The following is a 12,710-nucleotide window of genomic DNA, read 5'->3' as shown; positions in this document are numbered from 1 at the left end:
GGTTTTGGGCCTACTTTTGCATCTTGTTGAAATCTCTTTAATCCTTGTCTTTTTACCCACTTTTTCAAACTTTCTTTAGTTATTACCTATTTCTCTCTGTGCCTAGGTTTATATTTTTTATTTTATTTCTACTTTTACAACTTTTCTATTGCTTTATTTTACTTCCTTCTTTTACCTTGCTTCTTCTTTCCCCTACCTTTTTGTCTTGAACTTTTCTTCTCCCCTCCACCCAGAACCATGGTCAAGGGCGCCAGCAGCAGCGGCGGCTCAAAGGGCAAGGCGCCAGTGCCCCAAAAAACCCGGCTGCCTTGCGGCAGAATGCGCCCCCTAGGGGTGAGGCCCCGCCAACTTTTTGGGGAGGAGGAGGTGGCTGCCCTGGTGTTTTTTATCCAGCGCTACCTCCCCTTGATGTTGGCAGCAGGTGGCAGGCCCGGCTCCGGCTACCACCATATTGAGGAGCGTCTCCGGCGGTGGGTGAAGGTGCGCCGGGCAGTCTTCCGCTGCTCCGGTATCCGGCGTACCCACCATCAGCTGACCCACCGTTGGGCAGACATTTTGGACCGGGAGCAGGACCTGTTGGACCTGCTTGGCGTCGAGGTCGTGGGTCTTGGTGAGTGGCTACCCAAAAAAAAAAGTGTGTGTATAATATATATCTCTATAGTAGTATAAGTATTGTTATTGTATCTTTGTAAATCTTGGCTGAATAAGTAACGCGATGACTGTTGCTCCTAGTTACATTTCCGATGTATTCCGTTATTATATCTACTGTAATTGTATGACACTGGTCTGTGCTGCGCTTTTTCATCTTCACTGACTCTTGCGTGTTCAATTTGGCGCTAGCTGTTGCTGTTTATTGGTGTGAGATTTTCTTTATTGTAGAGAACTGAAGTTAGTTAATGCTATTAATATAGTCTTGTCCCCTTCCTTTGTCCGTCAGTGAAATAGCCGTTGATGGATAATTGTACGTGTTTGCAATGCAAATTGTATCATTTTTTTTTCACGGCCTTCTCTTCTGCATGAATCCTCCTCTGGCAATGAATGCAAAAGTTACTTTGTTCTTCTTACCTCAGCCAGGGCTGGATTTAGGCATGTTCAAGCTGTGCAACTGCACAGGGCCACCAAACGCCAGGGGCCACCCCACCAATATATATCCTTAATGTAATAATCCTCAGAGGATGGATACATATTTGCGTGGCGGCCCCTGGCAGGGATTTGGTGCCTCCGGCTCTGTTCCACTTCCAAACACCCTGACTCCCCCCTCTTCACTGGCCTCCGTGCTCCGCCCCGACCTCCTCTTCCGGGCCCCCCACCTACGCTCCCTGGCCAGGAGTCCAGGACCACCATGAGCCTAGAGCCGCCCCTGCCTCAGCCCTCCATAGAACTGATGTAGTTTGTTTATTGAGTGGGTAGGGCAGCAGTAGCATTCAGTCAGTAGCAAAACAAAATATGATGCCATGAACGTACAATTTCGTGTTAGTAAGTATGCACAAAGTTAAGCATGTCTCCTCCTTGTGATCTATGCATTTTGCTGGCAAAAAATGAAAAAGAAATGGCTACTTACAGATAATTGATTGATTACCCCATTCTTGAATCGGTGGTGTTGTTCAGGTCTTACTGCCTCTGTGTTACTTAGTAATCTGCAATCAGAATGTTTATGGAACATTTGATTTGTTTTCTCCAAGTATATACACTAGTCAGTGAATCATGCAAGGCAGTAGTCATTTGGTAGACCAATGTTTGTTTCTTTTAATGTTGTAGCAGTGGTTTTTGAAATGCTGTCTATGTTTCACAGCACTCAATGTTTTCCTCTTTCTTTATTATTATTTCTTGCATGAACCACAGAACCCAGGGGCAAGCAGAAGACTGGGACCGAGTCGGCGGGTGAACGCGAAGAACCACAGGCACAGAGCTCCTCTACTGAGGATCCTGCTGCTGTCCCCAGTAAGTCCAACAGTGTTTTCTTTTGGAACAATGATATTTCCCTAACTTTCTAACGGAGCTTTTTTTCCAACCGATTAATGACATTTCACCTAACTAAATTTTGACAAATGCTTGTTTGGTTTTATGTTTTCAAAATTTTGGGTATTACTATATGTCCCTGCCTTTCTGTTCCTTGAAAGAGCCTCTCCTATGACTCTCTGTGCTACTACTAGACTGTCTGTAGGTAAGCTTGCCCTGTTGCCCACTCTTTAGTTAAGGTATTAATCTTTTCAAAAAATCTGTGATAGAATAGCGGAAGGCACAGGGTCCACTCCTGTCTTATGCTTTTTCCTCTGTAATGTCTCTTCTTTGCCAATTGACACCAACCAAGTATGCATCCAGATGTTGGTCTACTATTTTGTAAGCGTTAGTAATGAATACCACTACTACTCTTGCGGGTATTCTTCTATGCAGTCACATACATAACTATGTATGCACCACAAAATTGGATGTTGTTGGTGATAGGCAGGTTGGACCTTACTTACTTACAGTCTTACACCTCAGTCACAGAACTCAGAGGAACCCACAATTCAATGAACGACAACCTATATGGGCTCAGTCATTGGTCAATTATTCAATTACCCCTTTCCAGAACCCCAATATGAAGATGCCAAATGCTTTTATTACACAATCCATAACCTAAGTAACCCCCTTTTGCTCACTCTCTCATGTAAGTCTACAAGACAACAGATACTGAAAATATACTTCCGAGTCAATGTGGTACTTCAAAACCTTTATTTTGTTAGAAGTAACTAAGTAAGTAACATCAATGTTTTTAAGTTGTTCCGTGAAATACGTCAAGGCCAGGGCCACAAGAAAAAATCCAGAGTTAAAAAAGGCTGAATAAAAAGTAATCTACATTTGTACAGCTACCAGTGCACGATAGGGAAATGTGGGAAATGTCGGAGACCCCCTCACCATTGAACGTATACTGGTTGCATATGCCTCTTTTTGGTAAGCTCTGGAAATCTTTGCTTCGTAGAAGGAAATCTTCTCATCTGCCGAAAGATAATGACAAAAGTGGTGCACGTTAGACAGTATGAAAACATTACATACATTTATTCAACGTTTTTAGCTGTCATGCTAAAAAAAAGGTGTAACCTGAGGCTGTAAGCAAACTCGATTCCACAATCCACATTCAAAAAATAAATACGGGCCTTTCTATTTTCCAAACTCTTCAGGTGTATGCTTTGAACTATCATGTGGCCTCAAAGGCGTCTTCTCGTACTGCGCAACGAGCTGTGAGGTAGCATGCGCAAAACTGTAGACATGTCATTGATGTACAAACTGGTTAGGTTACATGGTTCAGTCTAACTTTCCAAGGACTAGAGTAGCAGTATAGATGAGATGAGCTTGGGTACCATACCATACCAAATAAATGCTAATATGTGTAGTGTGTTACTTACTCTGCTGTACTAGGCAATGTGGACTACTACTGATTACGTTGTACTTAACTGTTTTGCAGAACTCCATTCTTGGTGAACAAGTACAATGGGGGCTGTGCATCCATCTAAAAAGGTGTACTTAATTACTTATTTTTATTTGTGCAGAACCAGTACCATCCACCAGTGCCGACGGGGGCAGCGGCGCTGCGACTGCGTCAGCAGAGGCGATCCCGGAGGGGAATGGAGGACCAGAGGCACCTACAGCAGCACCGGCAGCACCGGGGGAGGAGCCAACAACGGTGGGCGATGGTAAGTTACATTCAATAGTGATCCGCATTACTTGGTGGGTGGGGAAATCTTCCTCACTGTACTCTGATATTTATAATGAACTTGAAGTTCTACTGGACGCCAACTTTGTCATTACCAAGCTTAGCAAAAGCATTACCACCGGCGAGAATTGATAAAATAAGTTATACAGGCCTCTTCTATGTGACTACAACTCAGCTGTGAAAGGTTGGTGGCAGACTAAAAAAGTCTTATCCACAACATTACATGACCGCGATGGATTAACAGGAGATTGATTTTAAGTATGATGAAAGGAGCAAGGAAAAAGCACCAATCATATAATATAGAAGGATACTTTGGAATCAGCAATGCAGGTGTTTGAGAGCAGTTGGATGCGTGGGTTGTTGTGGAAGCATAGAAAGGGGAAAACACAGCTGCCTGCGTGGGTGGGAGACACATCCAATATCGGTGGTTAGTGGATAGTGGATACTAGTGTCGGCAGCGGTGTTTTGGTTAAACCCAAAGGCAAGGGAAGGAGGGGACGACTGGATGCATTCCGGGTCGTTGCTGGCGAAACACAAACCACCTAACGTTTGTTGCGCGATATAAAGAATGATAGTCTCTAGAGTAGACATTTACTAGTACTAGCTGGCCACTGTTAATTAATGTTAGTTTGAGACTGTCACTTTTCCCGGAAGCACAGAGTATATGATATAAAAAAACGAGATATGAAAAAGACAGGTGTTCGTATGTGACCGTTGAAGTACACCCATGCTATGGTACTAGGGCAGGCATAATGCCGTGCCAAAAAGTCAGACAAATGAAGTATATAAGGCGTAGAATGTTCAAGATAGATAAAACAACATTTAGGTACTCAGCTTGCTTGCTATTGCTACTGTACTGTGCCGCCCACTATGTGTTGGATACATTTTGTGTTCTTGATTTGCTGGGATTTTTGATTACAACAATTCTGTCTCTTTCTTTATAGTTACTCCTTCTAAACCAACGAGGAAGGAGCTGGCAGTCCGGGCCCGTCAGCGGAAACTGCAGGCCATCGTTGAGGCCTACCGCCGGCTGGTGGCTCAGGCCGAGGAGGAGGAGGAGGAGGCGGCGGCAGCAGCTGCTGCCTCTTCAAATGCCCCGGCCCCCAAGCCTGCAGAAGTACGTCGGCGTGGTCAGGCAGCCGCCCGCCGCCAGATTTTCCCCGCATCGTCCACCCCCCCACAACAACATGGCTGCCAATGTAGGTGCCGCCAGTTCCAGAGAAAAATTCTCCTCCGGGTAGCCAGGCTGGAGGCTCAAAGCAGTCAGACAAAAAGACAAATAGAGGAGCGTGTAAAGATCCTGGTGGATCAACACTTAAAAGCCCGCCGGCTATGAGATGGACCCTGTTTGCCCCTTTTTCAATCCTTTTGTTGGTGGGTGGGAATTGGGTGTTGGGTTTTTACTTTTTTTTTACATTACATTGAGCGTGGGAATTTGGTTGGGGTTAGGGGAGGCGGGTAGGGACAGCTGTGGTGTAGGATTTATATATATTTTATTTTTGTATCATCTTTAGTTATATATTAGATTATGTTCAAAATAAACGAGAAACAAAGTTATGTTCAAAAGAAAACATTTGAAGTTCATTTGCGTTTCTTGGGGGGTTGGAGTGTTTCACCAAATAATGTACGTTGTGCAACCTCGCAAGGTTTAATTTGGCCATGCAGGTCGGCGGACAGTGCTTTTTAATAATAAAATATATTGCCCACATCTTTAACATGCAAACAGATAGATGCGGTAAACCCTCACCGAGTTATATTTGTAGTATTAGAAGAACGACCAGTCTGTCTTGCGTTATACCTCACTGCAAACTTATCTTACCTGTGATTGCTGATGAGATGATGATGATTTATGATGAAGTGTGGCACTGCAAGGGCTGCATTTGATTTCCAAGACAATGGTGAAGAATCTGTGGTTCAGAATCAGAACTTCTGTGATAGCAGTAGTAGACAGACCCTGCCAGTAGCATTTAGAGACAAAAAGAAAGAGGCAGTCATTTGCGTGACAGACAATGTGGGGGTAGTATAAGTAAGTACAGTACATTGCATGGGTGACCCAATATTGCAACTGCTAAACTGAAACAAAACAATGGTTTTGGGGACTGGAAACTAAGTGCAAGAGAAGATAAGAAGTTCAACTGTACTTGTAGTACTCACGGCAACGTCAAACTTTTCTAAATCATAATGCTTTAAACTTTAAACCCAAAAAATTACGCCAATTCATTAGATGCATTCGTTGTTTGATGTTAATGGTAAATTATTTGGCGTTATACACAGAGCTTGAGTTGGGAAGCCGCAGAAGATCCTGGCCATGCCTTGTTGACATTTCACTATTGTTGCTTTCACCACATCTGCCCCAGCAAGCGCGTGATCAAATTGTTGGTGTATATTTAATGTAAGAAACATCACACCTCAATGTAACCACGCAGCCCGGGGGAAGAGGGTTAGGGTTTGTTTAATGGATGGGTACGGGGGTTTTGGGAAAGGTTTGAGAAAGAAAAACAGTACGCATGGAGATTGGAGACAACAAAAGCAAAACAATGAAGACGATGATTTATGATGTTGATCCGCTAGCCAATGATTGTAAGCAATGAACGTAAGAAAAGGACACGCTGAATATCATTCTTGGTTTCCCGCAATCCAATTGCTTGATGATGAGGATTTGTGGTAAGGGTGAGAGTTGATGCTCATACTATAAAGCAGTGGGTGAAAGACGTCCAGCCTGAAAAAGAAAAGGCAAATACAAAAGACTGTGAATGACCTAAACAAATTGTAATACAGTGAAGATAAAAAAAATAATACCAGAGGAGTAGTCGTATGAGAGGACTTTCAGACTGAGGCGGCTTGGATACAATTTGTATAAGTCTACTAGTTGCATATCATTTTTAATCTAGAAGTACAAAAAAAGACAGGAGCCAGCACACAACAACAGGCCCACGACGACACAGGTTTGCCCGTTATACAAACTGCATTTCCCTAAAAATTTCACAGAGCCACAGAAAGGTGAATGAAATTGAAAAAGCAACCTAGCATTTACAAAATTAATCAACAAAATCAATGCGTCATTCTCAGTCATCAATCATACCACTATTGTACTCTACCACAGCACAGTGCACAAACATGTAGTAGCCTGGGTCTACTGTGCTGTGCCTCTTATTTGTATTTATTTATTACCTTGTATTCCACTCCAAGAAACATCGTGCATCAATCAGCTCAGATCCAACTGCCTGACAGCAAAGATATGGTGGTCACCATCATTATCATCAGCAACTCAGTCTGTAGTGAGTGACTATGATAAATTAAGTCCTGACTGCATCTGTAGTAGTAGGAACACAAGTGCGTAAATAATTTCTATTATTAGTAAATAACATGGAAAAATTGGCTATCACGTGAGTCTGAACTGAAGTTACTAGTATACTTCAACTCCATGCACATTTGCTCAGAGTCAGCAAAAAAATACATCCAATGCAATGCATGGCATCATTCATTTTTTAATATACCTGTTTTGCTCTTCTCTTTCACTGTCAGATGATTGATCACAGATGCTGCCGAGCCTTTGTAATGCGAGTCACAACAAGTTGACTTCAGTTGTGGATGCCTGCTCAAGTTTCTTTTGACACAGAAGAGTCGTCTCTGAATGGCTGCAGACAGAGGTGGTAGCCTTAAGAGTAAGACTCAGCAAGGCAGTTATTATGAGTTGCAGATTTCAAATGAAATAGAGGATGGCTGTAGTCATGTACGGTTCACTTGTTATGGAGGGACTGTTAGAGGCTACATTATTGTTATTGTACTATACTCCATCTACAACATCAAATGTATGGCTGCCAAGATGGAATTGTATTGACTTGAGTGGGAGTCAAGAAGATGGAGCAAGACTCTGAGGAGTGCAGTCAACATGGAACATAAATGCACAGGCGTGCAACTCCAGGAGGTAAATAAAAAAGATACAGCGAAAATAAATGCACAGGTGTGCAACTCCAGTAGGTACATTAAAAGTGGTGGGGATGGATTTGGTTGAGCTTTTTATTTTAAGATTAGCAGTTTTGCACCCGAAAGTCATTTTTAATAAGAAAATAAATAACACAAATAAAAGAAGGGAAAAAGTAACAATTTAAAAGCCTATTGGTCAGGGAAGAGGTGCTCGTCCTCAAACTCTGTGGGTCCGGACAGCAGTAGGTCATGTAACCCAGCAGTGATGAATTCTTCGGGCTCGCTTTCTTCATCCTGCTCTGATTCACGTACAGTATAGTCTGGTGGTATGAAGTGTTGATTCATTTTTATCATTGTCATCCTCTCGACGCTTTTGGGGGAGAGACTGGTCCTTTTCGATGTCACAATGGCACCAGCAGCACTGAAAACCCGCTCAGAGGCGACACTGGCTACAGGACAAGCCAAATACTTTATCGCCAGCCTGCTCAGCACTGGCCACTGTCTCCTTCTTTCATACCAATAGACCAATGGGCTTTGCTCCATGAACACCTCTGTTGTGTCATCCAGATAGGCCTGAACCATCCGCTCAGTGTTCATTGGTGCTCGGCTTTGCTGCTCCTCTTTCCCCTTTGCAACAGCAATGGACTTACCCATCCCCTTCTGTAGAAAAAAAGCAGTTATGCTTTTGGTTGTGTCTGCTGAATCAGATCGTGTAGGTGCTGCTTTTGGTACTGTTGGTGCCTGCTGGGAAGCGGACGCACTGCTCTCATGCTCTGATGAACTTGCCTCAGGAGGATGGCCTGGAGTACTTTGACTGTCCTGGGCTGGCACTGGCAGGCCTTTAAGTAACAGCCGTTCAGTTTCTAAATCATTAGCTTCCACAGCTATGGAACTTTTGTAATTGGCAACATCCCCATCTGAAAAAGGAATGACTGCGCTACTGCTGACAAACAATTTGTACCGTGGATCCAAGATTGTTGCAGTTATGTAATTTGGATCTGACACAATCATTTTAAGCCTTGCATTTCCAGATAAGCGGTTGGCTAAGGCCTTGGCCAAGGTACATGCATCAACTTTTTCTTCGTCACCTTCGTATGTTTCACAGACCTCCTTCAGCTGTTGCTCGAGCATGTACAACAATGGGATGGCTTGGCCCATAGTACAGTCCTCCCTGCTAACTGCACGTGTGAACACCTCAAAAGGTTGTAGCATCTCTGTCAAGCATTTAATGATGTCCCACTGCCACATCTCAACGGTCAGGGTTTTAAGATTAACAGTAGGATCCACTAATCTTCTTGACATTACATAAGCATTCAGTGGTATGTACTGCTCAAAGAGACGCTCAAGCATGAAATAAGTAGAGTTCCAACGTGTTGGGACCTCCTGGATCAGTGCTTTGACTGGCAAATTATGCTCCCGCTGAATGACGCGTAGCAGCTTCCGCGCTTTGAAAGAATGGTTAACATGCGTGCATATTCTTCTGCAGATGGTCAGTATGTTGCTGACTTGTTGTCCATGTTTCAGAAAGTCTTGCACGACTAAGTTAATGCAGTGTGCCAAACAGGGTACCCTGAAATACTGTCCATCTTTCATTGCCCTCACTACATTACTGCCATTGTCGGTGGCAACAAAACCAATCTTAAGGCCTCTTGGTTTCAGCCATTCAAAGACCTTGCTGTTAAAGTCAGACAAAATGTTGTCAGCAGTATGATTTTTCTCCATACCAAACATGGCTACAGTTGCATGTTTGCGAGTGTCATTGAAAATCCCAGCAACGTCAAGAAGGCCTGAAGTTAACTTGTCTTTCAGACCTGCAAAAGAGATCCAGTGTGCGGTGATGCACATGTAATCTGCTGTGGCTTCGCGACTGCTCCACATGTCGGTTGTCAGGTGGATACAATGGACAACACTCTCGTCGTGGTGTAGTGCTGGAAATACAACTCTTGCAAAATAGTAGCGACTGGGAACGTCCCATTTTGGGGCGAGTGTTGCCACTAATTGCCGAAATCCCACTGCCTCAACAAATGAAAATGGGAGAAGGTCGAGTGCCAACATTTTTGCAAGTTTCGCATTGTACAAACGTGCTGTTGGGTGGTTCCGCTCGTACTTTCCCTCCTGCCTAAACATGCCAGTAATGGTAAGCTGCTTGGTAATTCTTTCTGTTCTGCTAGACGGACCACCTTTCAACGCAGACTTTTCACTCCTTGTCCTTGGTGTCTCCGGCTGACTCTGGTGCCACTGAGAAGTTGCTGATGCTGAGGATTTGGACTGCACCACTCCAGTGCTGGCGACAGGGCTCATTTGTGTACCACTCCCAGATAGAAGGTCATCGTCTCCCTCTTCTTCCATGAGTGGACCTTGTAGTACTGTATCCTCCCCACCAACACCAGTGCTTACATCTTTTAAGCTTGCAAGGTGGTTCTCCCATTGAATTGCGTGTGTTTTTTTCATATGGGTCGTTGGGCCTCCAGTACCATAGTTTGTACCAATCTTACCACGACTAACATTGGTATGACAAATGGTGCATATAGCAATGTTCTCCTGATGTGGGTGAACCGTAAAAAAATCCCAGACTGGGGAGCTAAACTTTTGTCTCCTGCCATAGGAAGAGGAGGACCCACTTCCAATGCCGGATGAACTGGAGCCTTTTTGTTGAATTTCCCTATGTGACAGTTCAGTACTAGTACTGCCACTACCTCCTTCTGTTGAGGTGGCGCTTGCGCTGGATGTCGCACGCTGCCGGGTCTTCGCTGATGCAAAAATGGGAGCTGGTGTTACTTTGGGTGCTGAGTGTGTAGGAGTTACACGTGCTACCTGCTCATCACTAATCGCAGCCCTTCTGGATAGGGTGAAAATGCTGGTCTCTACATCCTCTGCACCAGGAATAACGCTTGTGATGATGACATTGTCAGTGTCAGACCCGTCTTTATCACCATCAGTATCCTGCTCACCTACATCGAACTCCGGAAGTTCAAGCCTTGACGGATCCTTCCTTTTTCCCAGCCTGGTCTTAGGATGTCTCTCCTTTGAATGCTCAGTTCTTCGTCGTGGATGCCATTCCTTATCAAGGTCATCTGAAGGGATGCTATGCGAAGAACTCGATGCACTGCCACTAACCCTCCTTTCCTTTCGTAAATTTAAAGACAGTAGATCACCTCCAGAAGTGGCTTCCTCTTCTTCTTGCTCGGAATGAGGCTCTACTTCCTGAACTGCCCCGACATCGGGAGGAACAACTTCCACTATTGCGTGCGGAGACGGTGGTTGTTGCTCTTGAGGAAGTACTATAGCGTGCTGTGGTTCTTCAACAACTACTATTGTGGGATTTGGTTGTTGTTGTTGAAAAACTATTGCGGGCGGTGGTTGTGGTTTTTCAACAACTATTGCGGGAAGTGGTTGTGGTTGTTGAACATCTACTGCTGGCGGCGGTTGTTGAGCACTTTCATCTTGCGTGGATTGTGTGCTACTTTGAGACAGCGATAAGTTAAGTTCAGGCTCAGTATCACTGCTTTGTAACACTAGGCTGGCTACCTCTTCGACCCTCATGTGCTTGGCCCTGGGTTGGTGGCTTGCCCCCGCTAATGCGGATGTGCTGGCCCCAGCTTGCACCACGGACACCGCTGCTGCAGGCGTACGTTTTGGGGGCCCAAAAAAGGTTTGGGGGTCCATACCAGCCTTAAGTGACACTTCCTTCTTCTGTACCTTCTTCTCGGCAACTTTCTTGGTGGTGGAGGACCTGGTACCTGCTCTCTTAGGGCCCATCTTCTTCTGATGTCAGCACACAGCAGCACTCAGTAGCACAAATTGCAGAGATGTGTGGTCAGATGAGTCACACACCACACGTGGCGTACAATTGAAGGACGTCCGTCTGGCAGTTGAACGGGCGATGGATGAAAACAACCAGCACCTCCTCAGTCTTTTTCTGTGCACCTACAAGCAAAGAAGACAGAACACGTCAGTCAAACAAGCAGTAAGCCAACACATGAACAATTGAAAGACACACAGGCCAATGTATAAAACACAAAAAAGAAGACTAATACTACCAGCACCACAGCTCCCAGCCACATGAAGTCCAGAAAGAACCAATAATAAAGTCAAGCAGGCCTATCATATACCAATATGGACAGAAAAAGGAGGATGCCTGCTACACATGAGTCATGACAGGTTAATGCAAGGAAAATCAAAATACCCCATGGCTAAGAGTTTGGAAAACTTCACTGCAAAAACACATACAAGCCATAAAATTATTACACACACAAAAAAGTTACCTACCCCCCTGCCCAGACAACAAACTTGGAAATGCAATGGCATAAACACATGCCGTAATGATGGTAATTAAATCGACCAAATAGAAACAGCTACATAAAGCAGCCCCGCTAACTAGTAACTACTACCTCTGGGACTCTGGCCTACTATCAGATCAGACCAAAAGCAGGGAGGCCAATGATAAATGCACAAAGGAAGTACCTACAAAATGGCCGCCACCACATGGCCTGTCCAGGAAGACAAAACTACAACCAAATAACACATAAATGAGGACTTTTTGTAGCACAGGGGACACATTAAACAATTTCGAGGAACTTTTATGCAACTCGGGACATATTGTTCGTGAGATTGCAAAATCGGCGTGTTCGGCAACGCGAATCGAGTGAAAAGTCGTTATCGCGTTCCCGAGCCAGAACATTGAGCGCGCGAACAAGACAAAAAAGGTAAGGTCGCGTTCTCACACAGTGCGACGTTACCAAAAGTACGCGAGCAGTATTCCTAGGGTTACCTACTGGCAGGGAGTGCCATATTAGTTACACACAAGCAACCAAAAGCTGAAAGTACCACCATTACAAAAAATGCGAGGCAATCCAAAGCCATACACGGTGTAATTAAAGGTACACCACAAAAATAGTTGATTAACTTGAATGCACCTATGGCTGTGAGTAGTAGTACCTACAAAAGCCTTGGATGGCTATGGCAAAAGAAGAGAACCAGGGAAGGACACAGAAAATGGCCGCCTCCATAGGGCCAGGAGGACAGGGACACCCAAAAACAACATGGAAAAAGGATGCACCCAAAATGGCCTCCACCACATGGCATGGCC

The 12,710-nt window shown here is 44.5% G+C and overlaps 1 long non-coding RNA gene across 1 annotated transcript; it reads left to right on the top strand.

Moving 5' to 3' along the window:
* The first annotated feature begins 1,402 nt into the window (after nucleotides 1-1,402).
* On the top strand, nucleotides 1,403-5,265 carry LOC147689653 (uncharacterized). Its single transcript, XR_015299758.1, has 3 exons — nucleotides 1,403-1,941; nucleotides 3,531-3,674; nucleotides 4,639-5,265. It is a non-coding gene; the product is annotated as an uncharacterized LOC147689653 (long non-coding RNA).
* Nucleotides 5,266-12,710: the final 7,445 nt, after the last annotated feature.

The sequence above is a fragment of the Lissotriton vulgaris genome, chromosome 9 (genome assembly GCF_964263255.1).
Source record: "Lissotriton vulgaris chromosome 9, aLisVul1.2, whole genome shotgun sequence".
NCBI lineage: Eukaryota > Metazoa > Chordata > Amphibia > Caudata > Salamandridae > Lissotriton > Lissotriton vulgaris.
This window is presented reverse-complemented; position numbering and strand designations above follow the sequence as displayed.